This window comes from Fukomys damarensis, unplaced genomic scaffold (assembly GCF_012274545.1).
Source record: "Fukomys damarensis isolate Sample0158 unplaced genomic scaffold, DMR_v1.0_HiC HiC_scaffold_22, whole genome shotgun sequence".
Classification (NCBI taxonomy): domain Eukaryota; kingdom Metazoa; phylum Chordata; class Mammalia; order Rodentia; family Bathyergidae; genus Fukomys; species Fukomys damarensis.
The window spans coordinates 5,598,154-5,624,271 of record NW_022900934.1 but is presented as its reverse complement, the minus strand read 5'-3'; the positions used below and the strand labels follow the sequence as shown (position 1 = coordinate 5,624,271).

The 26,118-nt window shown below is 51.4% G+C and overlaps 1 long non-coding RNA gene across 4 annotated transcripts in view; it reads right to left on the bottom strand.

Annotated features, from left to right (window-relative positions):
• Positions 1-26,118, bottom strand: part of LOC104865334 — a 33,348-nt gene that overhangs the window by 6,992 nt on the left and 238 nt on the right. The window contains exons 1-5 of one of the 4 annotated variants that reach the window (XR_781116.1): positions 26,001-26,073; positions 24,819-24,875; positions 24,599-24,689; positions 20,954-21,076; positions 14,471-14,735 (exon numbers count right to left, since the gene is read on the bottom strand). This is a non-coding gene — a long non-coding RNA (uncharacterized LOC104865334). The other 3 variants (XR_781119.1, XR_781117.1, XR_781118.1) reach the window with 3 other exon arrangements.

The following is a 26,118-nucleotide window of genomic DNA, read 5'->3' as shown; positions in this document are numbered from 1 at the left end:
GGCCAAGCTGAGCCGTGGGGGCCGTGCTGTGGAGCTGTTCGAGGCAGGCTGGGAGCAAATGCTTCTCATATTTTCCCTTGCCCTGGTAAGGGCTTTTGTTTGGAGTCCGCCCTCTTTCTCCCCTGATAAACATGAGTGACAGCAGTTACAGGCTGTGATTTCAGCTGGCCGTAGCTTCAAAGGTTTGCGAAGTCTGAATTCCAGGCTTTAAGTTACTTTTCTTCTTTTATTCTGCCTCCCAGACACACCTACAGCAGACAGTAAAACTACGAATCTCGTCTTCGAGTGGGAGAGAAGCGGGGAGGTGTGTGCAAGGGGTCGGCGTGGACAGTTGCCGGGGTGGAAATCACGCAGCTCCTCGTGACCCACTGAGCGGTGCCAGGGAGGAGCTGCTGCCACCCAGGGATCCCAGCAGGTGGGACAGGCCTCAGCCCAGGGCTCTTCACAAAGAGAGAAGTCCCAGAGTCTCCGACCACCCAGAAGGTGGCTGCCCAGGCTCCATGGGGAAGCTGAGGCCCAGAGAGGTTAAGCACCTTCCCCTGGGTCACACAGCTCCCTTTGCCTCCGAAACCTGCCTGCTTCCCCTCAGCCCACTCCCGCACTGAAGGACTAACAGGTCCTGAGCAAGCAGCTATAAATCAAGACAAGAAAAATATCCACTTTGAAGTGCTGCCGTGGTGATTCAGTGAGATAAAGGGCATGAGAGATTTGGTTCGTGATTCCGCAAGAAGTGTTTGCCCATTTCCTGCCTCTCCCACCTGGCAAGACACATTTGTAAATACCGAAGGCAAAGATTCAGACAGATTAGGGCTTGGATCGGACACACAGCACTGGCCGTGTGACCCTGGGTGAGTCACCTGACCCTTCCCGAGCGTTGGTTTTCCTTGTCTGGGAATTAAGAGAGAAGGACAAGGGCACACTTGATAAATGTCACCTATGCTTAAAAACAATAGCGATGACCAGCACAGCAGCACAGGCCTGTCTGTAATCCCTGCGCTCTGGGAAGCTGAGGCAGGAGGACAGCAAGTTTCAGTCCAGCCCCGGCAACTTGAGTGACTTAGCAAGACTTTGCCTCAAAATCAAATAAGAAATGGGGGGATACTGCTCAGTGCAAAGAGCCTGGCTTCCATCCCCAGTACTGCAAAAGCAGCAAAGCCAGCAGCGAGCTTGGAGGCTGGGGAGTGCTGGCCACAGTGCTGTCTGTCATTAAGACGGGGATTTTGTGAAACCCTAAGGAGGATCCCCAGACTACTTCACTCAGGGCTTCGTGCTCGGTGTTGGGCCGGCCCGGGAGCCCCGCTAAGATTCTCTCACTTAACCAGGGATGGGGGCACTTTACAGGCAGGGAAACAGGCTCAGAGAGCAGAGGTCACGTCCTCAAGCCACACAGCGAGGGTGCCCCAAGTCTGTACTCCACTTTCTGGCTCCAGCGGCCCAGCGCTGGGCAGCCTTTCTGCCACACTCCCGGCACACGGTCCACCCGCTGCATGTGCACGGCTGAGAACCCGTGCTATCCTTGGCTGCACACGGTGCTGTCTCGTTGGACACCTCTGTTGTTTGGAAGGGACGGGAGAAGATGATCTAACAAGGAGCAGTCTTGGGGGAATCTCTGGGACTCAGCTACCCGCTTTGCAATAAGTTTGGCAGGATCACTGTCAAAAGAGCACAGAACTGGGTTCTTAGAAAAAAAAAAAAGCCCAAATTTCACAAAGCACCAAAACTACAACCTGTGCAGATACCACCACCCCCCTTCTCCAGGGAAAAAGCGAAATCCCTAATTCCTGGAGCCCGGAGCCTGGCCCCAGCCCCTGCCCCTCCTGTGCTGGAGACCAGCAGTTCTTTGTCATGTTAATGAATCATTTTAATAGGGTGTTTGAGCAGACACATTCATCACCTTTTGTGCAGCAAGGATTTTCCTTTTTGTTCTACTTAAACGATTAAGGAGGTAATAAACGCCTATCAGCTCCACTGCAGCAGCCTGGTAATCCCTCCCAACAGTAAATCATAGGCGGATTATTACTGTCCTGCTAAATTAACGCTCAGTCCCCAGGGCTGGGGGCAGGGCTGGCTTTCCCTGAGACCTGTTGTCCATCGCTGGCAGTGCACACTGGGGGACAACAACCCCCACTCTTGTCCACGCCCCCTCTGCCCAGCTGCCATGCCCACCTGACATGGGCATCTCTCTCCCTGTAAGCCCCCACCTGCTTCCATCAGCTTCAAGGTGCATGGCACTAGGCCAGGCCCCTGGGGCCAGCAGAGAGGAGACAGAGGTCCGCTTGTCCTCAGGGAATGGACGGGATTCCCAAGGGAGCTGTGCCAGGCTGTGCAGGGAGACCCACCATGCTGCTTAATCCTGTGCCTGACTGGGTGCCCAGGGGGACCACCAGGAGGTCAGGTGGCTGTGATTCTGTGTGGGGCTTTGCCACCCTTCCCAGGACTGGGGTCTGGAAGCATCTGGTGAGAGGCTTATGTTAGGTCCCTGAGTTGAGTCACTAAATATCTACCCACGGGCGGGGATAATACGCTACAGATCATCCACACTGCGAAATTCTCTGCAGCTGCTAAAAAAGAACGTCTCAACTTGGAATGACGTCCAAGATGTGCCTGGAGTTACAGCAGAAAGGAGGGTGACCGGACCATATAGACTGTGCGATTCTGCTTTTGTTTTTAAACATTGTCAGGATAGGCAAGAAAATTCTAAGGGAGATTTTCCAAACTTCTCATTTCTGGAAAAAGGGATTGATTTCCACATTCATGGTTTTAATATTTTTATACAAATGTATGATCCTGGGAATCCACAAACAATATAATACAGTCACCCTGGCGTGGAAAGAGCCATCGTACTGCTCAGAGGACAGGAAGGAACGGTGGCACACACGGGGAGAGCCAGGTGCAGAGGCCACACCCCCTGCCGTGACCTGGAAGGGCTGCGCACACCTTTCAGGAGGGACCCAGGCACTGAGTGTGGCGGGTCCATGACGGAGGGCCGGGCTGGGAGACTGGGAGTTGGCTTCTGCTCAGAGGTGCAGGGTGGGGGACAGGGAGCCTCGCTCAGCCCCCGGGCCACCTATGGGGAGACCTCAGGCCTAAAGGTGGCTGGCGAGTTTGCTTCTTCAAGGTGGGAAGGGAAAGAGTCGGAGGGGGTCAGGGAGCAGACACCTCGGTCACAAGCCTCCCTCCCCACGCAGTCTCTGGTGTGCACCTGCTCGGCCCTGCCGAGCTCCGTCCAGGGCACACGCAGCTTGGAGCTGTGCTGTCGCAGACAACCGTCAGCTCCGTGCACCGATTATTTCCCCAGGCTGCGCTGCCTCACCCTGAGAGAGCCTGTGGGCTGCGATGTTATCACCTTCGCACAGTCAACAACACGATGTAATGTAGCTAAGACATCCCAAATCCCACACATCAGAGGCGGTAGACCATGAATTTGAAAATTCTGAGGTGCACGTTACAATCTGCACAAATGACAGAAGCTGGTGTTTCAACGGATGTGCTGGAATAGTCACGAACCAGCCAACAGGCGACGATGCTGCCGGGGGAGCTCTCCGGGAGTCTGCAGCACTGCCCAGAGCGTGTCTCCTGAGCAGCTGCTAAACACGGCACCCATGCACCCGGCGAGGACTTCAGTGAGTGCTTAACCCTGCAAGGGCGGGACTTGGCCTAGTCTTTTTGAATGAATGAATGAAAGAATGAATGAGTGATGGCGAATGAGATTTGGAGGGGGCCACAGTGGGGACGGAACACATTCAGGGGCTTTCACATTGAGCTACCTCCCCAGTCCCTTTATTTTTATTTTTTGAGACAAGGTCTTGTTAAGTCCCTAAGTTGCCCGAGCTGGACTTCAATTTGAGATCCTCCTGCCTCAGCCTCCCAGAGAGTGCTGGGATTACACGCATGAGCCACCACCCCCAGTTGAGAATTATTTTTTACATAAACTTTTAAGGCCGAAAAGTTACCCTACAATTCCTAGGCCAGAAGCCTCATAGATGTACTCTTTTGATAAGCAGGGACAGAGGAGATACATTTTTCAGACATGTAAATGAGTAAACATTGTAACTCTGCACCTTAATCCTATATAACCTCAATCCACTGAATTTCAGATTTATCCAAATCATTTTATAATAGCATTTACAATCTGGTTTCTTTCTGTCCATGTCTAGAACTTATTCTGAAATAATTTCAAAACATAAGATGAAATGATGAGAGAGGAGGCTAGATAAGACCGTCAGGAGAGAAAACAAGTTGAGTAAAATATGAATTATAGAACCTATGCCATGGGAATAAGGATGTTTACAGTTCAATTTTTTCCACTTTTTCATATCTTTGAAATTTTTCATGATCAAAAGAAAAAAATGTGTGCTCCCTGCTGGAGCAGGTCTTAAGGTGTGGTCATGTAATTACTCATGCTGATGTCTATCTGTTAATGAGCCAACTGGTCATAAAATCTGTGTTTCATCTTGTGACTCGAAAGAACACATGAAAGGAAAACAGAAAATTCCTCCAGCAGGATGAGGCCAGATGTAGGCTTTCATGTGAACAAAACCCATTGTTGTTCCCGCGGAGGCGGGGTCCGGTCTGGAAGCCGCCCTGGGTGGGAGGGAAGGGATGGCTCGATGGCCGAGGGGCAGGCGGCCACCGCCGTCACTGCTGAGGCAGACAGCCCAGGGACGTCCATGGGGAGATGGACAGGCTGTCCACAGGCGGTCCTGGCCTCCAGCCCAGAGCAGCAGGACGTACGGAGTCCTCGTCTGTCTTTACAACCCTCCCTTGTGGGATCTGGTACCACTTGTTCTCCAAGATTCAGAATCTCCAGCCGTGAAGTTCATCCTTTCTCCTGCCCTCAACCTTTAGTGCTGGGTACAGATGGCTGACCTTGACCTGATGCCCCTCACCTCTCATCCCGATCCTGTACAACCTCTGCCCCAAGGTCAGCCTGGCTTTTAGCCCACAGAGTGTGGCAGGGATGCTGGGCTGTCCCTGTAGGTGACAAGAGACGGTGCTCTACCTAGCAAGCTGCAGCCCTGCTAGCTCCATGGCCCTCTGGGCTCACACGCTTGGCTGAGGTGAGCGGCCATGTTGAAGAGGCCACGTGACGAGGAACTGGGGCCCTTGGTCCCATCCTGCAACGCACTGGTCCTGTCAACACCCTTGGAGAGCCTGGAAATGCACACGCACCCAGTTATGCCTCCATAGGAACCTTAGCCCCAGCCTACAACCTGCCAGCAGCTTGGGAGAGACAGCCAGGATGCCAGCTCAGCAGGCCCAAAACTCCTGACCCACAAAAACTGAAGTAATAAGTACGTGTTTCTTGGACCTGTTACATTTGTGGTCATTTGTTTGGTAGGAACACATAACTAAAAGACGGGGCTAGTTTGTATTTGGTCTGATTTCAGTGGGAATGTCTTAGTTAGCTCAGACTGCTGTGACAAAATATCTTAGACCAGGTACTTTATGAACCACAGAATTTACTGCTCAGTTCTGGAGGCTGAGAAGCCCTAGGTCCAGGTCCCCACAGATTCAGTGTCTGGGGAGGACTTGTGCCTCGCAGGTGGTGCCTCCTGGGGTCCCCACGTAGGCAAAGGGACACACGCGCCCTCCTTCTGCCTCTTGTCACAACAGGCACTGACCCTACATTCACACCGCTCCCTCGGCCTGAAGTGCTTCTCTCTGCCTCCAGGAACGGTGACTTCTCCTCAGCCAGACTTCAGCCCTGGCACCACCTGCCTGAGAAGCCGACTCTCATTCCCAGAGGAAGCCCCACAGGGCACAGGGCACTGCCACGCTGTGACTCCTACGATTATCACCTGTCTGCCTGGCCAGGCTGTGGACAGGAGAGCGGCACTGCATCCACTTGCTGTCCACGTTGTGTCCAGCACTGAGCAACGGTCCCCAGAGTTACATGTAAAGTGAGCTCTGCCTGACGTGCCTAGGACCAAGGCCAGGGCTGCACTGCATGCCCTCAGGGAGCTGGGGAGGAGCTGGGAGGGCTCCCAGCTGAGAACAAGGGATGGAGGGCATGGCAGTGCACCAGCCTGGGTCACAGCAGGGACTGAGGCCAGGGGCTATGCGGGGAGAAAGGCCGGGTTGACAGCTAGGCTTTGGAAGTGGGCCCAAGGAAGTGGGGCAGGTACCAACAACTTGTCCTTTTGTCTGCATAAAACAGATTCATGCCTTCCTCAGGGAGCTGCATTCCCTGGCTTATCCTCCAGAGTCCCTGGGTCTGGATCTGTGGGCCCTGGGGTGGGACCAAGACTTTCAGCCACCATGGTCTTTCCAATGAGATCTTGGTGCTCATCCTACAGCACACAGGATGGCACATACAAGGACCATAGTGAGATAAAAAGTACCTGGTGTATCCAGAAAGAGCTGGAAGGAAACCTGGCTCCCTTGGTGTGAGATCATGAGCAATCTTGTCTCTGTATCTTTGCAATATTATCACATAACCAAGAAGACACCACTCCCCAGAGCCTCACCATGTGATCTTGAACTTTCAGCCTCCAGAGCTGGGAGAAAAGACATCTCTGTGATTTAAACCCTCCGTCTCTGGCAGTTCGTGGTAGGCTGGGTCCTCCTTGGCTTGCCATGTGGGTGATCCAATCAGGGAATCACATTGCCCCAGCAACCACAGTGACTGCCCACAGATGGGCAACTGAACCCAGGTGGGTCCAAGGCAAGGTCATTCAGTCCTAGGATTGACTGATTGATTTCTTGGGAGAGGTTCTTCTTTCCAGTGCAGGTACGAAGAGCATTGGACAGAAGCCTGGAGCCACTGACCACCATCTTCCCAGAAGTGTCTGCCTAACAGGAGACAACAGACAAAAGCACTGTCCAAGTGCCTGGAGACAGCCTCGCCTGAAGCCATTTTAGTGCTTTTCAGTTATACAATACTTTTTCTGTTGGACTCTTTCATTAGATTTTCTGTCAGTTGCAACCTAGAGTCCTGCCAACACCCAAAGGTGGAACACACATCAGTCACGCATCGCTGAGTGGCTGGGACGCACACGTTCTGAGAAGCTCGTCATGGGCATTTCTCTGGTGTGAACATCACGGTCGGGGTACGTATGAAGGCCCAATACAGCCATTGCCTACCAAGGCTACACGAGCACAGTCAGCTCTTGGCCACCTCCTTGGACATCCCTATGAGGTCATCTCCAGGCTGTTCGTTGATGACTGAACTCCTTAGATGAGGCCCACCCCAGAGAAAGGCCCAGCTGCTCATCCTGGTTCTAAGACCATAAATACCACCGTCGACAAGGTTCAAAGGCAGGTAACGACTACCCCTAATGGGCCCTTCATCCGAGGCAGGTTTCAGCTTGCTGTGCGTGCAGGGAAGGAAGCTCCGCTCTGGTGAGGTTTCAGCGCAGGGCCTCGCCCTCAGGGACGTGGAGCACTGGAGCCGTGCACTCTGGCTTCTGGGCCCCCAGCTCAGCACTTGCAAAGCAGAAATGAAGCAGTCAGCATGTGGCTTTCTGCTAGAAGACACCAGGAAGTCCCCAGAGGCTCTGGGCCCTGGGCGAACTGGCACAGCATGCCTGCCCTACACCTACGCTGGGTGTCTGTGCAAATGGACACTTTGCTGGTTGCCTTTCAAACACCCTGTGATCTGTGTGGGATGCCTCAAGGCACACAGCCCCCAGGGGCCACCCCAGTCCACATCCACACATCACTGAGACCCTCTTGGAAGGGAGTCTGGGTGGTGGCCATGAGGCATTGTCAGCAAGTGCCTTTCTTTTTTCTTTTCTTTTTTTTGGGGGGGTACCAGGGATCAAACTCGGAACCTTATGCTTGCAAGGCAGGTGACAGAACCACTGAGCTACATCCCTGGCCCAGCAGTCGCCTTTCTGAAAGCTGCGAAGTTTAGCTTAGTCGTTGGTGCAGCTGCCTCCGCTCACACCCTGAGCCGCGAACCCACGAGGGCAGCCATTTTACAGATGTGGAAGCCAACACAGAGGAGTCCGAGGAGCCTTCCGATATCACAGGTCCACCGCAGGCGAGGGCTAGTGGGACAATAGAGCCCATCTTTCTGGCTCACTGCTTCCCAGCTGAGCTTGTGAAGAGATGTGGGGATGTCACACCAGGTCTGCACATAGTCGTCTACAAAGTTGAGGCCTCTGGTCACCATTTGGGTCCTGCAAGTACTCACTGCGCGCTGTGGGATTCCCAGGAGTTAGTACCAAGCGGCAATGACACCAGGGTTCATCAGTCGACGGGTTGCTCTGTGCCAGATGTTGGGAATGAAGGAGAAAAAAGGCACAGGTCTGCGGAGCTTCCACTGCAGGCCTTACTGAGAGAAAGGCCCAAGATCAGATATGCTGGGCAGTGAGAGAAAGCAAAATAGAGCAGCCCAAAGGGAAGGACGTGGGCGCGCACTGAGAGGGGTTGGTTCACAGTTCACCTGAAATGTGTTTCTTTTCAGAGTAGGAGGGGCAGTGAGAAAACTTCCAAAGGGAATATATTTGTGACTGTCACACAGTTACACTGAACGCTGTCCTATATGAGTAGAGAATAACAGGAGCTTTGTAATGGCAGTAGAAAGACGGCAGGGGGTGAAATCCTTACCCCACAGCCACTCTTCACGGCTTCCCACAGGAACCTGGGCCAGCGGGGACTGGCCACAGCACCTCCCCGCAGCTCGGCCCACCTGGAAGGGGCCTCTTGCATCTCTCTTCTGCCTACCTTTGTGCCAGTGACAAAAACATCAGCACAAGCTCAAATAGGATCTCATTAGCTGTGGCCAACAGGTAAAGCCCAGAGCCCCAACACAGAATATCCGAAGGGTCCAAACATAGCAGCTGGACACAGACAAAGAAGCTAATCCCAGGGGCGTTTACAAGCACACGACAATGGGACAGCTCTCCGGCTGCCTCTGATGCAAAAGTGGGTGGGTATTAGGAGCTGCAGATAAGTGGGGAAAAAGAGAAACAAAACAGATCTGCGTGCAATTATCTCCTGTCCTGAGTCACGAGGGAGGCACACGAGCCCCAGGGAGGCTGTGAACTGCAAGTGCGGCCTCCCAGTTTCTGCTCCTTCTTCAGAGGCCCCAGGGACGCTGTGGTGACTTCATTAGCGTTTGGCTCTAGAGCTCCGGCAGGAATCAGCTGTGCAGGGTCCAGGTTGAAGCCGGCCCAGGGATTCTGCAATGAGTTGGGGACGGATCTCAAAGTGAACAGAAAGGGCAGTTTCTGACCCAGCTTTCTCCAGCCTCCGTGTAATTCTGCTAAGCAAGTGATGGAAGGAGGTCAGGGAGGACCTGGGGGCCTCCCAGAGTCAGGCAGGACCCTCTGATCAGCATGGAGCCCTCACACCCTTGCTGTTCCAGCGATGGAGGCCTTGCACCGGGACACTCAGAGTGGCCTCAGAAGAAAAGGCAGGACAGACGCACAGGAAGAAAGTGCAAAGATATCAGAAATAATCAAAACTCCCCCACAGAGATGGATCGCAATGGCACACTGCATTTGGCCCTTACTCCCACAGCTGTGTACGTGGCTTGCTTGGCTATCTCCAAAAGAAATCCTCCGACAAGAACATTCTAATTGTATTAGCGAGGCCTTGGAGCCAGGGGGTTTTGGCTCTTCCTGCCTCTCTGGGGAGCACATGAGGCCTCAGTGTCATAGCACGAGGCCTGAGCTAGACTCTGCAGGAGCCCTAGGGCCACAGGGCTGTGGCTCGAGTGTGAGGGGCATCCACCTGCAGGGGACCCCGAGAAACTGTCTTACAGAGGAGGGAGAGGCTCTCGGATCCTGGCGACAGGCAGGCCCACATTCGGCCCCCAGCTCTCCCTACTTGCTTGCTGCCAGTGGGCCAGTTCCTTAACCTCTCCGAGCCTCACTTTCCTGGTGCATAAAATGAGGAAGACAAGGCCTTTTGAGGTCTCAGTGAGCTGGTGTACATGACCGCCAGCCAGAGCCCGGCCTGGGGGGTGGGTCCCATGAAGCCCTCTAATGATCACTGGCTTTGTGGCAGCCACCAGGTGAGAGGGTGTCCTGAGCGCCCATGGGCACAAGAGGTGGCACTGTGTTTTGTTTTTTTTTTTTTTTGGTGCTGGGGATCAAACTCGGGACCTTGAGCTTGCGAGGGAGGCACAGAACCACTGAGCTAGATCCCCGGCCTGAGTATCTTTTAAACAAGAGTCTCACCTAGCTCCCCCCACACACGGGGCGCATAGGACCATCATCACTGTGTCGCTCAGAAGCAACCTTAGATCACAGCTTACTTGGGTTATAGGTAGACTAAAGAATGAGGACAATGCTGGGCACTGTGGCACACACCTGTAACCCCTGCACTCTGGGAGGCTGAGACGGGAAGACCACAAGCTTGAGTCCAGCTCCTGGGTACCTCGGTGACTCAGCAAGAAGACCCTGTCTCAAAATAAAAAATAAAAAAGGGGTGGGGAGATAGGTCAGCGTGAAGGCCCTGGATTAAATCCCTAGGAGTGCAGGGAAAGAAAAGAGGAAACGTAAAATACAGGCCTGCCTCCTATGAGTGGGGGCACGCGGGGGAGGGCGGGGGATGAAGCAGCCCGAGGGCTGTCACGCTGTGGGTGGTGGCTGCAGAGGCGACTCCAGAACCCACAGCCTGGACACCAGTCTTTCTCTTCCTCCCTAGCCGTGTTTAAGACGTCATCCCTTTCCCTCAAGTCATATTCTTCAGGGTTCTTCCTGGAAGTCTGTTTTTCCTATGTAGGTCTTTCATCTATCTGGGAACGAGTTTTGCGTGTGATACAGGGTAGGAATGAATTTCTTCACAGCACATGGAAAAACAGTTGTCCCAGCTCTGTTTTTGGTTTTTTTTTTTTTTTTGGAGTGGCCCATCCTTTTCCATCCATCACTGTCCATGTCCCTTGAGTCGTGCAGCAAGCGGGCCTCCTTCTTTCACCCATTTCTCTGTCATGTGTCAGTCCTCGGCCTCTCAATAACCAGAGTGCTGACCTCTCCGTGGGTGACGTCGCAGGGTGAACCCTCCCCCCAGGTTCTTCCAAGCTGTCAAACTTATTCACAGCCCTTGTTCTAGCAAATGAGCTTTGGCATAACTTGCTGGATTCCCTTGGACTTCAGCAGATGCGGACACAGTCTCATCTCAGTAACACTGTCTCCTGCGTCCATGTACGCTGTCCATGGCCCTGCTGCCCAAGCATCTGGCCTTCTTTCGTGTGTTTAAATGAAGTTTTGCAACTCTCTCTGCAATGTTCTCATCAGCATTTTCAGAGTTATATCCTTCGCTGGAAGGAAATGGGTCCTGGGGGTCCTGTGACCCTGTGGCTCTGCTTACAGGGGAGAGGCTGAGTCAGCATCGGGGTCTCCCAGATCTGAGTACGGACAGCAGCCCGAGGAGCTGGGAACTACAGGCAGGAGAGGCGGGGAGAGGGCCTCATGGGCAGGTCGTCCCCAGGAAAGGACAAGGCACAGGCGCGGCCGGGGCAGCAGCAGGTGTCCTGGGTGAACACGGAAGCGCATGACAGGAGACTGCAGCCCACAAATGGAACAGCGCACTCCCAAGTTCTAGGCAGAGACGCTGATGTTAAGTGACCAAATCCAGGATCTTGAAGGAGGCCGAAGGTAACTTGTGACCAGTAAAGGCAGAGCCCATGATCAGATCGATGAGTGTGAACACAGAACAGAATCTGAGCATTGTTCCTGCGGCGCGGCATTTCCACTGCAGCTGGAAGGTAACACCGGATTAGCAGCCCTCATCACACAGCTGATATTCACAGAGCACTGCTGTGGGCCGGGTGCTGTTCTGAGCTCTTTACTGTATTAACTCACTTAACTGCCACACCATCCCGAGAGGTAGGCACCTGTCTTTGTCATTTCCCATGCTGCTGGGACAAAATACCCCACACAGGCAAGTAAAAGGAAGGCAAGGTTTATTTTGGCTCACGTTTTAGTCCACAGTCAGCTGGCCCCAAGGGGAGTGTGATACAGGGTAGTGGAGAGCTGCTCACGGCATGGCAGACGGGAAGGAGGGAGAAAAAGGAGCCGGAAAGGAGATGCAGTCTTCCAAGTCAGACTCACAGCAACCAGCCTCTCCTGGCCAGGCCACAGCCTCAGCAAGTCAGCTGCAATGCCTCTGTCATCCAGTCAGCTCCAATGAGCCTGCCATGATCCCATGAGTCTTGAGGGGACATCTAGATGTACGGTACACACCCCCACTCCACCCCGTCTTACAGAGAAACTGAGGCCCCAAGGGCTGGGTAATTTTCCCAGGCAAACAGATGGGAAACAGCAGATCTCAGATGGGACACAGCATGGTGGCGACAGAGCTACCCCTCTAACCACGAAGGAAATCAAAGAGCTGTGAAGCCGGGCTAATCCCAGGGACTCCGCTCACGCATGCCGAGCCCTGGGTCACTTTTAAAAGAGGCATCAAACCAACTCGACATTGATCAATTGTAGCAGGCGCAGAAGTGACAGCACATCAGAAGCCCCATGACCGTGAGACGATCAGAGAAGTTCTCTGACTAGAAGTGTGGCAATTGTCCCTCCGCCTGCCCTGATTTTCTCCTCCTGGAGTGACCTGCCTGGGCCCCATACTCATGAGTGCACTCAACAGGTCTAAATTGCTGAGCACATTTTTTTTTTTAATTTGGAACCAGGGATCAAACTCAGGACCCTGTGCTTGCAAGGTGGGCAGCAGAACCACTGAGCTACATCCCCAGCCCAATCACTTTCTTCTGGAAAACAACTTGCTCCCTAGCAAACCTGGCACTGGCAAGTGAACTCAAGTGACAAGAACCATTCTGAGACAGGACGGCTGAGTCCCAGGGGTCCAGCCCCTAGCACCACCAGCACACGCAGGACTAATTACAGTGGACCCTCAAGTTAAAACTGGCCTGACATAACAACTTGGGTTCATCTGCCTCTTGCTATCTATAGCACGTACCCAGGGAAACATCCAGATCTCAGAGGTATTGACTGAAATCAACTTGCGTTACCACCAGCCCTTGGGAGCCGATCGAGTTCGTAAGTCAAGAGTCCACTGTATTACGGGGAAACCTGTGGGTGTGGTTTTCAACGTAGTTACAGGAAAGCAGACTGAGGTAGAGAGGCGCTGTCCGTGCACTGCCACCTCTGGGACAGAGGCTAAGCGGCCGACTGCCCATGCGGCAGCACTGTGTCACTTACAGGTGGGCTGCACGTGAGGAGGGATGAACAACAGCCCTGCAAGGGGACCACAATCAGCCCGACAAGCCTGCTTAGCTCTGCTGTTATTCAGCAACAAACTAAGAGTCCCAGGAGTACCGTGGGGAGGATTCCCACTTTCAGGATTCTAGATCTCCCTGATGCTGAGCCAGGGACCTTCAGGGAGGGCAGAGTCACAGAAGTACAGAGGCCTCAGAGCTGCCCTCCCAATTAAGCATTTTCTGCACGTGTCTGTAAACTGCCAATGCACTTGATCCTCAAAACCCTACAAGGCAGGGATGGTCGTTATCCCCACTTTACAGATGGGGAAACTGAGTCACGTGCGGACCCAAAACATTAAAACTACTCTTCACTGAGCTGGAAAAGCAGAACTGCCCCTGCAGGGCATTAATGCTGCCAGGCCATGATGCTGCAGCTGGCATGATACCCATCACGCGGCTTCGTAAGAAGGTAGGCAAGGCAAGCTGGGCCCCTCCCTTGCTAAGGGACCGCGGCTGCAGGGGTGACGGATGTCCATGCTCTGAGTGTCCAGGTCAGCAGAGAGGCAGGACGATGGTGCAGTAGTTCTTCAGCCTCCACATCTGCAAGGTGAGAGCCTCGGCTTCCTGCGAAGACCAGGTGCACCCTGGACAGTCGTCACCACCACAGTCACTCTGATGATTCTGGAGAAGAAACAAGATGGCGTGTGCCTCCCATAGCTCAAGTGCTGTGTCCAGCACTTGGGGATCGATGCCATTGTCACACCCATCCTCACACAAGGTGAACCCTCAGTGACTGTGCTTGGACACTGTGACCACTCCTACACATACATTGGTCATAAACAGCTGGAGCCTGACGGCCTCTCCGAGATGGGAGGCTGGCTCTTCCCTCTTCTGAACTGCACTTGAGTACCTAAAGAAGCAAGAGAGCAAGCCACAGAACCACATGGATGCTGCATGCTGTGGACACAGGGGAAAGCATGTGCAAAGGCCCTGGGACAGGAATGTGTCTGGTGTAGTTCAGGACCAGGGAAAAGGCCCTCATGAATGGAGAAGCTTGAGCAGGAGGAGGTAGGATTCACAGTCAGAGGTGTGTGCCAGGGTCAGGGCGACTGGTCATGTCCTTGGAGGCCCCAGAAGGCTGCCCGCTCCGGCCCCAAATCCAGTCCTGAGAGGTAACAGGACGGAGGCTGCACTGGTCAGTGCTCACCGGGCACCCACACGGCTGAAGCATCCTGGGTCACCCTCTCCTGCTCATGTGGACTTGGGGGTTCCTACTCCTCGCAGGCTGGGAACCTCCAGCTGGCTTGACGTTTGTTTGGGCTTGGACTGACTTTCTGGGCAGCTCCTCTTGGCGTTGTCTGTGTGTTTACAAAGAAGACCGCGCTGCCTGTGCCTTCCTGGGCTGCTCCGTTTGTGCCAGCATCTGTCCAGCTAATTTTCTCTGTTTATTTCTGCAGTAAACAGCTGGGGCAAAGGCGGGGTCGCGTCCTACTTCTACAGCACCCACCTCCGGGGCCAGGAGCTCCGTGGCCTCCACACCGAAGCCCGGTCTTTGCGGCAGCACCATCCTGGTTCTGTGATCATTGCTGCTTTGCTCGTGCACATCGGCCCGGGACTTCTGCAGAAGCCAGAGAGGGAAGGCGGGTGGTTCCACTCAAAATGCTGGGAGTCAAGAAGGAGACCCAGAGCCGCTGGGGACCACGGTGGCCCCATGTGGGAAGGCCCGAGAAGGGAGGTGCACTGATGAGAGACGCAGGCGTGGAGGGGCACAGATTCTCAGAGTAAGAGCTGCGTTCCTAGACCCAGCTCTGCCTGGACTGTGGATCTGAACAGAGTGGTTTATGCTACTGTCCTCTCACACTCAGCAGAGCCCTGGCAGATCCACATGTATATAAGGATGGACAGAAGGACAGACACACGGAAAATGAGCAAAGGTGACTGTGGGAGCAGGGGGGAAGTCTGGGGTTACACATTCACTGCTGTCTCTCACAGCCTAAAAGCCAATGGCCTCTCCTGTAGGCCTCGTCTTTTCTTCCCTCCTTTTGTGCAACCTGGCCCAGCCACGCAGCTTTTACGTCCACTTCCTGTGCTGTGTAACAAGCTGCCCACACCTTGCAACTTAAAGCAACACCTGTTTCCTGGCTCATAGTCCTAGAGGTCCAGAGTGAGCATGTGTGGCCACCACCTCTGTTCAGGCCCAAAGCAAGGTGTTTCCAGGGTGTGTGTTCACCTGCAGCTCGGGTTCTCTTCTGAGAACTGAGTTCTTCTGAGAACTCAGCTGCCTGAGGCTGCAGGATTACAGTCCCTGCATCTCCACTGGCTGTTGGCTAGAGGCAGCTCCCAAACCTAGAGAGGTCTCTTGCATCCCTTGTCCCATGGCTCCCTCTGTCTTCAGCAGGGCACAGTAACTGCTCACATGTCCACCCCTGTGGCCTCCTGCCAGAGACAGCGCTGTCCTCTTAAGAGCTTCCTGGACTAGACTAAGTCCCGGGTTAGCACAGTATCTTACGGTCATTCGCCCTGAGACTTGCATTCATCTGCCAGCAGGGCAGAGCAGTACCTGGATTCTCACCTAATTGAATAGCCAGAGGACGGGGATGCGGGGCAGTGTTGGGACGGGGAGGTTGGGGGGCAGTGTTGGGGTTCTGTCCTCCACAGCATCCTTGTGGATCCTCGGACTCCCCCATGAGGCAGCCCCTCCTGCAGGCAGCTGGGTAGGTGCCTCACCCCTCCCCACTTCCGGGTCTCTGCGCCGTCCCTTCCTGACCAAGGCTCCCTGACCCCCACACCCTGTCCCATTGCTCCGCAGCCCTGGGCCCTGCTGTGTTTCCTTCTATGGCTTATTGCCGATGCCGATTTTTATTTGCCATCTCTCCTCACTGGACCATGAGCCCTGGAAATGGGGACTTTATTTCTTCCGACAGAGCTGGCAGAGAGTAAGATGCTTAGTAACCACTTGTTGGATGAAAGAATGAATACAGGTCTTAGCTTTCTCAACAGAAAACAGTCACCCTGGATCTTTCTCACGTGTGCTTGTCAGCCGAGCCCCAGGGGAGGCAGAGGAAAGCTGAGGCCGAGCCCGGGGATGGCCAGGGCCCTTGACCTCTCAGCCGGATCCTTCATCTATGGAACTCAGACACTGTTAACGCCTACTGCAAACCCTGCCTACAGATGCTAAGCTAAATAAGACCATCCTATAAGTACTGTCTCAGTGAAAACCACAGGCATTTCACACCTGGCAGATGGGCACAGCAGGAGCTGGAAGGACAGGAGTGACAGGGACTCTTCCGTGGGGAGCGCACGCTGCTTCAGTCTCTGCAGAGGCTCGTTTGGCACAATCTAGTGGCGGTGAAGCTGTGGGTACCATGTGTCCTGCCGGGAGGAAGCCCTGCACCCTGCATCACAGCACTGTCTGCAACTGCACCCCCAAAGCCACAGTGCTCACCTCAGGACACCTGGCATAGCCGGGTGTGGGGGAGCACACCTTAATCCCAGCACTCAGGAGGCCGAGGCAGGAGGATCACCTCAAGTTTGAGACCAGCCAGAACTACATAGCAAGACTCTGTCTCAAAAAATAAATAAATAAAATCAAGACCCCTGGCAGCATGGACACACAGGTGCCAGCAGCAGTGACACGGCTCCAGGACTGACTGCTAGACACTGCGGCAAGCACTTTACATAAACAGCCTGTTTCATCCTCATTCCCATTTATAAGTGGGAAAGGAGAGGCACAGAGAAGAATAAACCCCATGCTAAAGATCACACAGCTGGAAATGGCAAAGTTCTGATCAGCCCAGGACTACAGGCAGGAATGGATCGGGGGAGGAGGTTAAAAGTGACAGAGCTTCTTGTTCTAAAATTAGATTGTGTTGTGTAACTCTGAATTTACTAAAAACCACTGAGTTTTCAAAACCCCGAATTTCGTGGTGTGTGAATTATATTTCAATGAAGCTAGGTTTACAAGGTGGCCTGAGGACCCCCGGTGTTGCGAATGCTCACGGGGTGGGCTTGGGGATCATGAACAGCGAGTTTGGTTAAGGCAGGCTAAATGATTGGCAGGATTGTCACTGAGGACTTGCAGCCTTCAGTCTGTGGGTGTGCACGGTGACACCCCTCAGGATATGCATTCGTGTTCCACGCTACTTGCCGAGTAGTCACAATGTGCCGGACATACGTTCACTCACTGACATGTGTTAACTAACTGGCGTCTCACACCAGCCCTAGGAGGTGAGCACTTTTACTATCTTCATTTTGCAAATGAAGAAACCGAGGAACAGAGAGATTGAGAATCCTACCCAAGACCACACAGAAACATGACTGTCCAGCATGGGTTGTTGGCTGCTCACAGGATGAAAATCAAACATGGTCTGATTCCTGAGCCCGTGAGCCACTGTCCCTGTTGTCTGCCCACTTCTTCAGGGGCTTAAAGGGAAGGGTTCTTCAATACTGTAAAAATGGCCATACTTCCGAAACTGATATACAGATTTAATGCAAACCCAGTCGAAACACCAAAAGCTTTCCTCATAAAACTAGAGAAAACAGCCCTAAAATACATAAGGGACAGAAGACAGCAATCCTGGTCAATAAGAACAAGTAGGAGATATCATAATCCTAGACTTCAAGTTATATTACAAAACTATGGTGCTTTAAAAAAAAAAAAGCATGGTCCTGGCACAAAAACAGACACATGGACCAGTGGAACAGAACAGAGGAGGCAGAAACAACCCAGGGCACCTTCAGCTATGTAATCTTGGACAAAGGGGTCAAAACATATGCTGCAAGAAAGATAACCTCTTTAATAAATGGTGCTAGGATCCACAGCAGAAGATTTACTCTAGACCCATATATCTCAGCAGGTATTAAATTAAAATCAAATGGATCAAAAAGCTAAATGTTAAAAACAATCTTTTGGAATATAAAATAGCTGAAACTCTTGAAAACACAGGCATAGGCAAGGACTTTCTGAACAGAATCCCAAATGCACAAGAAATAACATGAAGAATCAACAAACGGGATCAGAACAAATTAAAAAGCTCCTGCACGGCAAAGGAAACCACCAAGAGAGTAAAGAGACAACCTACAGAATGGGAAAAACTTCAGGCCAGCTACTCCTTGGGCAGAGGACTAATATCTAGAATATATAAAGAACTCAAAAAAATTAGATATCCCATAATAAAAGACCCAGTCGTAAAAAGGGCAACTGAAACTAATAGACACTTCTCAGAAGACGTGCAAATGACCAATAAATACATGAAAATATGTTCAGCATCGCTGACCATTAAAGAAATGCAAATTAGAACAACGCTGAGATATCATCTTACTCTAGAAAGAATGGCTGTCACAAGAAATCAAAGAATAACGAATGCTGGCTACGCAGCAGGGAGAAACGAACCCTTCTACATACATTGTTGGTAGGAATGTAAACTACTAGGACAACGATTATGAAAATCAGTATGGAGGTTCCTCAAAACACAAAAGTAGAAGTTCCATTTGATCCAGCTGTTCCCCTTCTACGTATCTTCCCAAGAGTTAAAGACATCATATTGCAGTGATACAGTGCACACCTATGTTTATTGTGATATAAAATTCACAATAGCTAAAGCTTAGAAAGGATCCGTATGTTCACCATGAACGGATAAAAAAATGTGGTATTTGTACCTAGTGCAGTTCTACTCTGCCATAAAGGATAAACTTGATTCATCTGTAGGAAAACGGGTGCACCTCGAGACCATAATATTAAGGGAAATAGATCAGAAATACAAGCTTAAATATCACAGGGTTGCCAGGCATGGTGGCGCACGCCTGTAATCCCAGCACTTGGGAGGCTGAGGCAGGAGAATTGCTGTGAGTTTGAGACCAGCCTGGGCTACATAGTGAGCTCCAGGTCAGTCTCAACTACATAGTGAGACCCTGTCTCAAAAAAACAAAAAAAACAAAAAAAATCACAGGGTTTCTCTTATATGAGAAGCTTAAAAGGTAAATAATAGGAAATAGGGAGGTGCATCTTTTCCGAATGGGGAAGGGACCAAGAGAGGAGAAGGAAGGCAGTGACAAAAGAATTAAGATGTGTTACGCACTTGACCCATTCCCCATATGGCATGTAATCATGTAACACAAATGCGTGCGATCATTCGAGTTGTGAACTTTCACAGATAGGAACTGATCTTGCATTACAAACATTCACAGATGAGAACCAATCACAGAAGCAGCTCACAAGTCTGCTGGGCTCTGGCACCATCGTGCTTCTGTGTGCTCACTGTGCCGTGTGACAGCGTCCAGAGGCACGGTGCTCAATCCAAGCCCAGGCTGCCCCGAAGCAGGAAGAAAAGCAGTGGTGATGTGGGGGGGACGGCGAGGAAGTGCAAAGCAGAAACCATGGAAACGAGCATGAAAATGATCGAGAGACTGGACCAACACAAAAAGATGGTAGACGTCACTTATTCTCGTAACATGGATCATTCAACCACTAGCACAACTCTAAAGATCACGGAACATGCGTAGTTTATGCTTTGCGTTGCATAGTTATGTCCAAGATGAGTAAGACTCACCTATCTTATAAATGTTCTTCCAGAACGGAACTCATTTGTAAGTCGAGGACTTACTGTACTAATAAAAATATTGAAAATAAAAACCAAAGGGAAGGGTTTCTATACGAGCTTCCAAGAGGATATCAATCCAGTGAGGTTCTTGCTCAATTTGTACAGAAATCGTGAATTGGCAAAGTTTAATTCTTTTCATTTTAATATCCCTGGGGCTTTGCGTGCCAGCAGCTATTAGATCCTTGCTGCGCTGAGCCAGCAGCTACCAGAAGGCCTCAGGACTCTCCCGGCCACTCTGTTGTTCTCTGACAGCTGGCCACCCTCAGGAGTAAACGGTGCGTCCGCAGCCTTACCAGCTCGCTGTGCACCAGCGTAGATGAAGAGAAGTCACGGGTAAGCGAAACGTGGCGGGGAGGGGAAGCTTTCTCAGGACTGATGCCGCCCCTCAGGCCCACCTGACCGCGGGAGCGAGCTCACCCGAGGTGGCCGGGGGCAGGGGAGCTGGGGAGGCTGCAGAGCGGCAGGGTCATGCAGAGGGACGGCAGGGAGAACCCTTGGGCTGCACCCAAAGCAACGATCTCCCGTCAGGCGCCACGCCTGCCGCACCTGGGCCGGTCCCACAATGTTCAGGGCAGCTGCTGCTGACAGGAGCCCATGCCCGGGCCTTTCTCCACTTCCTCAGAAACAAGCAGCAAAGCCACGATTTGGATTCAATCAGTCTCGCTCCAAGACTCACGCCAGACACAGTATACAACACCTCCAAAACGTGTGTCGCCATGGCTTCCTTTATGATCACCTGACCCCCGCCTCCTCTGCACCCTCCAGGCCAGCTCCCTGCTCAGGAACACCTTTTCCCAGTCTGGCTGCCTCCGAGCTCCTCCCTGAAACCCATTCTCCCACAAGGTACCTGACATCACCCTGCCTCCAACTTCCCTCTGTCCTTACATTTGGGACTGCCTCCTTCTCATAGTGGGCCATCCTGGGCCTTGCGGTTAGCAGCACCCCAATTTCTCCTCACTAGATGCCAGGAGCACCCTCTCCCACCTTGTCCCCTACCATGCTCCCTCTCTGCTCTCCCAGCAGACCTCACCCCAGGGCCTTTGCATGTGCCCTTCCCCAAAGCAGAGACAGGGCTTTGCTACCCACCTTCTCTACTGTTTTTTGCCTGATAGCTTGCTTTCCTTAACCAGATGTATCTTCGCTGAGAACATCATTATTAAATTGACATTGGGCATTGGGATTTTTTTCTTTATCATATACTTCCCCACAAAGATATCAGCATTGCATATAGAGGTACCTGGTGATCTTGTTTGTACTCTGTTGAATCTCCAGGTCCAGGAAGATGCTGGGAAACATGAAGGTGCTTATCCTGTTTGTTGGATGAATGAGGACTCTGCCACACGCATATCAGGTCACTCTGCTGAGAGCAGAATAAATAAAGAGAGGAGAAAGGAGAACATCTTTAATTTTAAGGTTCTTTGTTTCCTCACTTCCTTCTTTCTTTCTTTTCGATACTGAGGATTGAACCCAGGACCTTCACATTGAACGACATCCTCAGCCCTTTTTTATTTTGAGACACGATCTTACTAAGTCACTTAGTTCCCTGGGCTGGGATCAAATATGTGATGCTCCTGCCTCGGCCTCCCATAGTGCTGGGATCTCAGGTGTGCACCACCACGTCCAGCTAAAATTTTACTTTAATTTAAAAAAAGCAGCTTTAGAAGACAAAGTTATCCAAGATTACAAAGTTTTTCTTTCCCTTTCCAAGAAACTCACTCAAAAAATTCCTAAGAATCTTAATGGCACGGTAAGTCTGTAAATTGGGCCCTGTGGTTTTCTCCTGTACATAGAGCCTGGAGTTTTCTTCCTATGCTATAGATCCACAAATTCCACACACTTCCACCTGCAAGAGAACAGTACCTACCATCAACTGTACCAGCTTTCTAACCTTCAAACACACACAACTGGCTCCCACGCTGGCCTGGTCCCTAACAGGTGCCACGCGACCCTAGAAATACACATCCTACCTTGCCTGCCTACGCCCCTCACTGATACACCCTGAAATTCTTGTGATGCAGTCAGACAACCTACAACCTATCAGGGGTGCGGGCGAGTTGGGGGTCTCCATCCCCCCCGGGGGGCCTGCGTGGACCCCTCCAGTACAAACAGCTTCAAGGTGACAGCCCTCGCACTGAACATTCCTTCTGGCTTTTTGTGTCTATCAAAACACTGTCCCATGCAGTCTTAGGGTAAAAGAAAATAACAGAAACAGCAGCAGCAGAGCAGCAGAAAAATGCCTTAATTTTAAAAGACTCCTTCAATCAAAGCAAGACTCCTGGTTATTGTCAACTAATTGTCTCATAGAGCAGGGGCTGGACTCGAGCAGAGCTGGAAGATGGCTCTGTGCGTGACTTGAGGTCACACTTTGGCTGTTCCCACAAAGGAGGGCAAGCGGCAGCCCTTATGGGATGTGAGGAAAAAGGAGTAACAATCAGCGAGGAGGAGTCAGGCTGTGCAGTGGTAAAAAGCTACCGTATCTGCCAGCAATACAGAAAGGGACAGGCTGAGGAACCTTCCCTGCAAACCCACAGGAAGACAGAGTTTGGTGGAGGGAAGCTCCTTCTAATATCAGCCACCAGGGGCATCTTCTGTGAAGGGGTTTTACAGTAGGCACGGATTTGTCTGAGTGGATTTAGTCTCCAAACTTGGCTTCTCTTTCACTTCATGAGGCTTTGGTTAGTTCTCAAGTTCTCAACCCAAAGCCCCCAGGCATGAAATCTCTGAACAATTTCAACAGAAGCCATAAATATTTTAAACCACTTAGGAAACATTCTTAAAAAAAAAAAAAAAATCAGTGACAACTCTGAATCCAGCCAACACCAGAAACAGAAAAACATGTTAATCGACACCACAGGGCTGCAATCCACCAACTCTTAATTGCAAGAAACTCTCTAGGACAAGCAATGCTTCAAAAAATAAATTGAAAGAAAAGAAAAGAGGAGGAAAATCCCTAGCACTAAGGAGCCAAAGGGACAGCATCATATTCCCACCTTGAGGGGAAAGGACCACAAAGACAACTTGTGAGGCCGTACCTTGACCAGGTAAATAATGCCACAACAGAGATGGAATTGCAGGTGTCTTCAGGACACAATGACTCCATTTCCTTTGGCTAAATATCCAAGAGTGACACGGCTGGATCATATGGTAGTTCCATTTTTCACATTCTGAAGAACTTATGTACTGTTTTCCACAGTAGCTGTACTAATTTACATCCCCACCAAGGGACAAGGCAACTCTTTTCTCCACATCCTCACCAACATTTATCTTCTTCCTTTATTTTTTTTTCTTTTTGTTTTAGACAAGCTCTTGCAGTGTAGTTCAGGCTGACCCTGAACTCACTATGCAGCCCAGGTTGGCCTTGAACTCACAGGGATCCTCTTGCCTCTGCCTTCAGAGTGCTAGGATTACCGATGTACACTACCATGCTGTGATATCTTTTATCTTTTTGACAGTAGCCATTCTTATAGGTGAGAGGTTATGCTCCATTGTGGTGAGGCAAGATGTGGAATCAACGTAAATTTCTGTCAACAAACCAGTGAATGAATAAAGAAAATGCGACCTATATGAACAATGGCATATTATTTAGCTTTAAAAAGGAAATCCAATCATTTGTGACACACCCAGAATGTGGCTTCTGTCTTCAGTAAATCCACTGTCACATCCAGAACTACTAAACCAATCAGTGGGCTAATCTAGGATTATGCACCCTTAATCCAGTATCACACAGCCATGATCCAGCAGCCTCCCAAAAGCCTCACCTATGAGCACACGAGGCTTTGGGAAAACATGGAGGTACAAACCAGAACAGAATGTATTGATGATTTAAGGAAAACAATTCCCCCATCAGGGATCAAACTCAGGACCTTGCACTTGTGAGGCAGGCACAGCACCCCTGAGCTAAATCCCCAGCCCATGTAGTTACAATTTGCCAATTAAAACTAATGTTTTTTAAATTAAAAAAAAGGAAACTCTCCAACAGATAGAACATTTGGTAATGTTAAGGAGTGACCAATAAGACACATTCTAGCATGATAAAGTTTTAAGGGGTCTTTATTCTTTAGAAGTACATGTTGAAATACCTATGGATGAAATGATGTGAAGCCTGGAATTTGCTTTAAATTAATCTGGTGGTTTTCTTTTCTTTTTGGGGGGTGGGGGGTTGAGACAAGGTCTCACTACGTAGTTGAGACTGACCTGGAACTCACTATGTAGCTCAGACTTGTCTCAATCTTGCAGCAATCCTCCTGCCTCAGCCTCCCGAGTGCTGGGATCATAGGCGTGCGCCACCACACCCAGCCTTTTCTGGTTGTACAAAAGGCATCCCCCTCCTCGCCCAGCTCCTTTTCCTTTTGTGGTATCTGAGAGGCAGAACTGAAAAATGCGCCTAATTAAACATTTCCCCCCATGTGGAAATTCTGGACCTCAGACTGATTTGATTCTTGGGGAGCACCGGCTGAGGTTGGAGGAAAGACCGCAGGATGGACTCTGAGGTGGGCACCCTCCAGGGTCATTTGCAGTGGGTTGTTGGGGGCACGTACACCTTTCTGGGGCCGGAGTGCTGCCTTCCTGTGATGTGAAAGCGGCACCAACAGCTGCCTGGGTACACGCAAGAACTCACAAGTTACCTGCAGGGAGTGGCAGCTGCAACCGCTGGAAGGACCTGCTTGCTAATCCTTCACTCTGGCCTATGGCAGTGCGGAGCCCTGGGAGGCCCTTTCAAGTTGCACCTTGTGGTGTCGGCTGCCGAAAAGGCAGGTGTAGCATGACTCCAACCAGCTGGAGGCCTTCCCTCGCTGGAAAGAGGCCACACAGGGCTCCAGTCCAGGACAGTCACAGGACAGCTGTGCCTCTGGCAAAAGCCTTGATGGTGTCATCGACTCACCTTGGTCCTCGGGGCCTTCTGTTGGGCATGCTCCTCAGTAGGGTGACGTACCGAAGCCCACCTGCCACAGCACCTTCATCTGAGAAGAAAACTGAGGCCAAACAGGAATTCCACTGGCAAAAGAGCTCCCAGGGAGGACCCTCTGCTCCCAGTCAGACCCCAGGAGGTGCCTCCCATCCTAAGGGTTAAGAGCATGAAAGCGAAGTCACGGCTTTGTCACCTTCTGGAAGGGCAACCTTGAAGGTAGCTCAACTTTTCCAAGTCTCAGTTTCTCCACCTGTGAAATGGGGATAACAATCGTTACCTCGCAGGGTTGCTGAGTGTACTTTTCACCCCATAACTTCATTAAGTGTTTCCTGTTTACCTTCAGTTCCCCCTTCCCCCCTTGTTCACAGCCAAGCCCTCAGAGCTCGTACTGGACAGCTCAGGGTAAGCACTGAGAAGTACTGTGATAATGACCAGGCCCTCAACACGATGCTTACACACGGAGGACACACACACACACACACACACACACACTCTTGGGCAACCATCAGCACGGACAGAAGGAGTCCACTGTTTATATTCAGAATTTCATTTCAAAACTATCCAATAACCAGGAACTGAAGGAATAAAACAGTTCTCTGGAGCAGGTGTGTGGTCAGGTGACTGTTCTGGGACCCAGGCCTTGGAGCCATGTTGCCTTAGGGTCTCACCCAACTTCCTCTTGGTCAAGGACACGGTTCTGAGTCAGGACTCTGTCCTTGGGCTTCAGAATTCCCACCCTCAGCTCTAGGAGGCTGGGGGAGAAGGCAGGAAGTAGCTCAGGGTGTCTGGAAGGGGAGGCCAGGGAGCACTGGCAGGGCTGCTGGGTAAAATAAAGGATGCCCGGTTAAGTTTGAACGTCAGTTAAACCATGAAATAACTTCAGTAAAAGTATGTCGTAAGGATTACATGGGAAGTAGCTCCCCTTTAAAAAAGGATCCGTTGTTTATCTGAAATTCAAATTTAAGGGGTGACTTGTGCTTTAACTTGGGAAATCTGATGGGGCTGCAAGGTGGTGAGGTTGGGATTTTAACCCAGGCCTGCTTGACCAGTAAAAACTTCTCCCATTAGTTACGGAAGAAGAGAGGCTGCGTGAAAGGGCTGTATAATCCCTCAGTTCGTACATAAATACTAAAAATAGCCAGTACTGTGTTTGCCTGGATCACGGCGAAGCCCGAACCGAGCACTTTCAGATACATCCGGATCTTCATAACTATTAGTTGTTGCTTCAGCACTGAGCTACATCCCCAGCACCAGCATTGTTTTATGGAAAATTGTTCATATTACTTTCTCTGGAACTCACAAAATAATACGGAAATCTCAGCTCAGCTCCCCAGATTCCCAAGGTCGCCAGACACGAGCCCAGGGAAGCACTCACCTCTCGCTTCACAGGTAGCGCACACCGGAAATAACCCCGCGCGCCCCAGGACACCTCGTGCCACACGCATGCGTCGCCCAGCTGCGCAGGTCCTGCAGTGTGCGCATGCCAGGCCCCG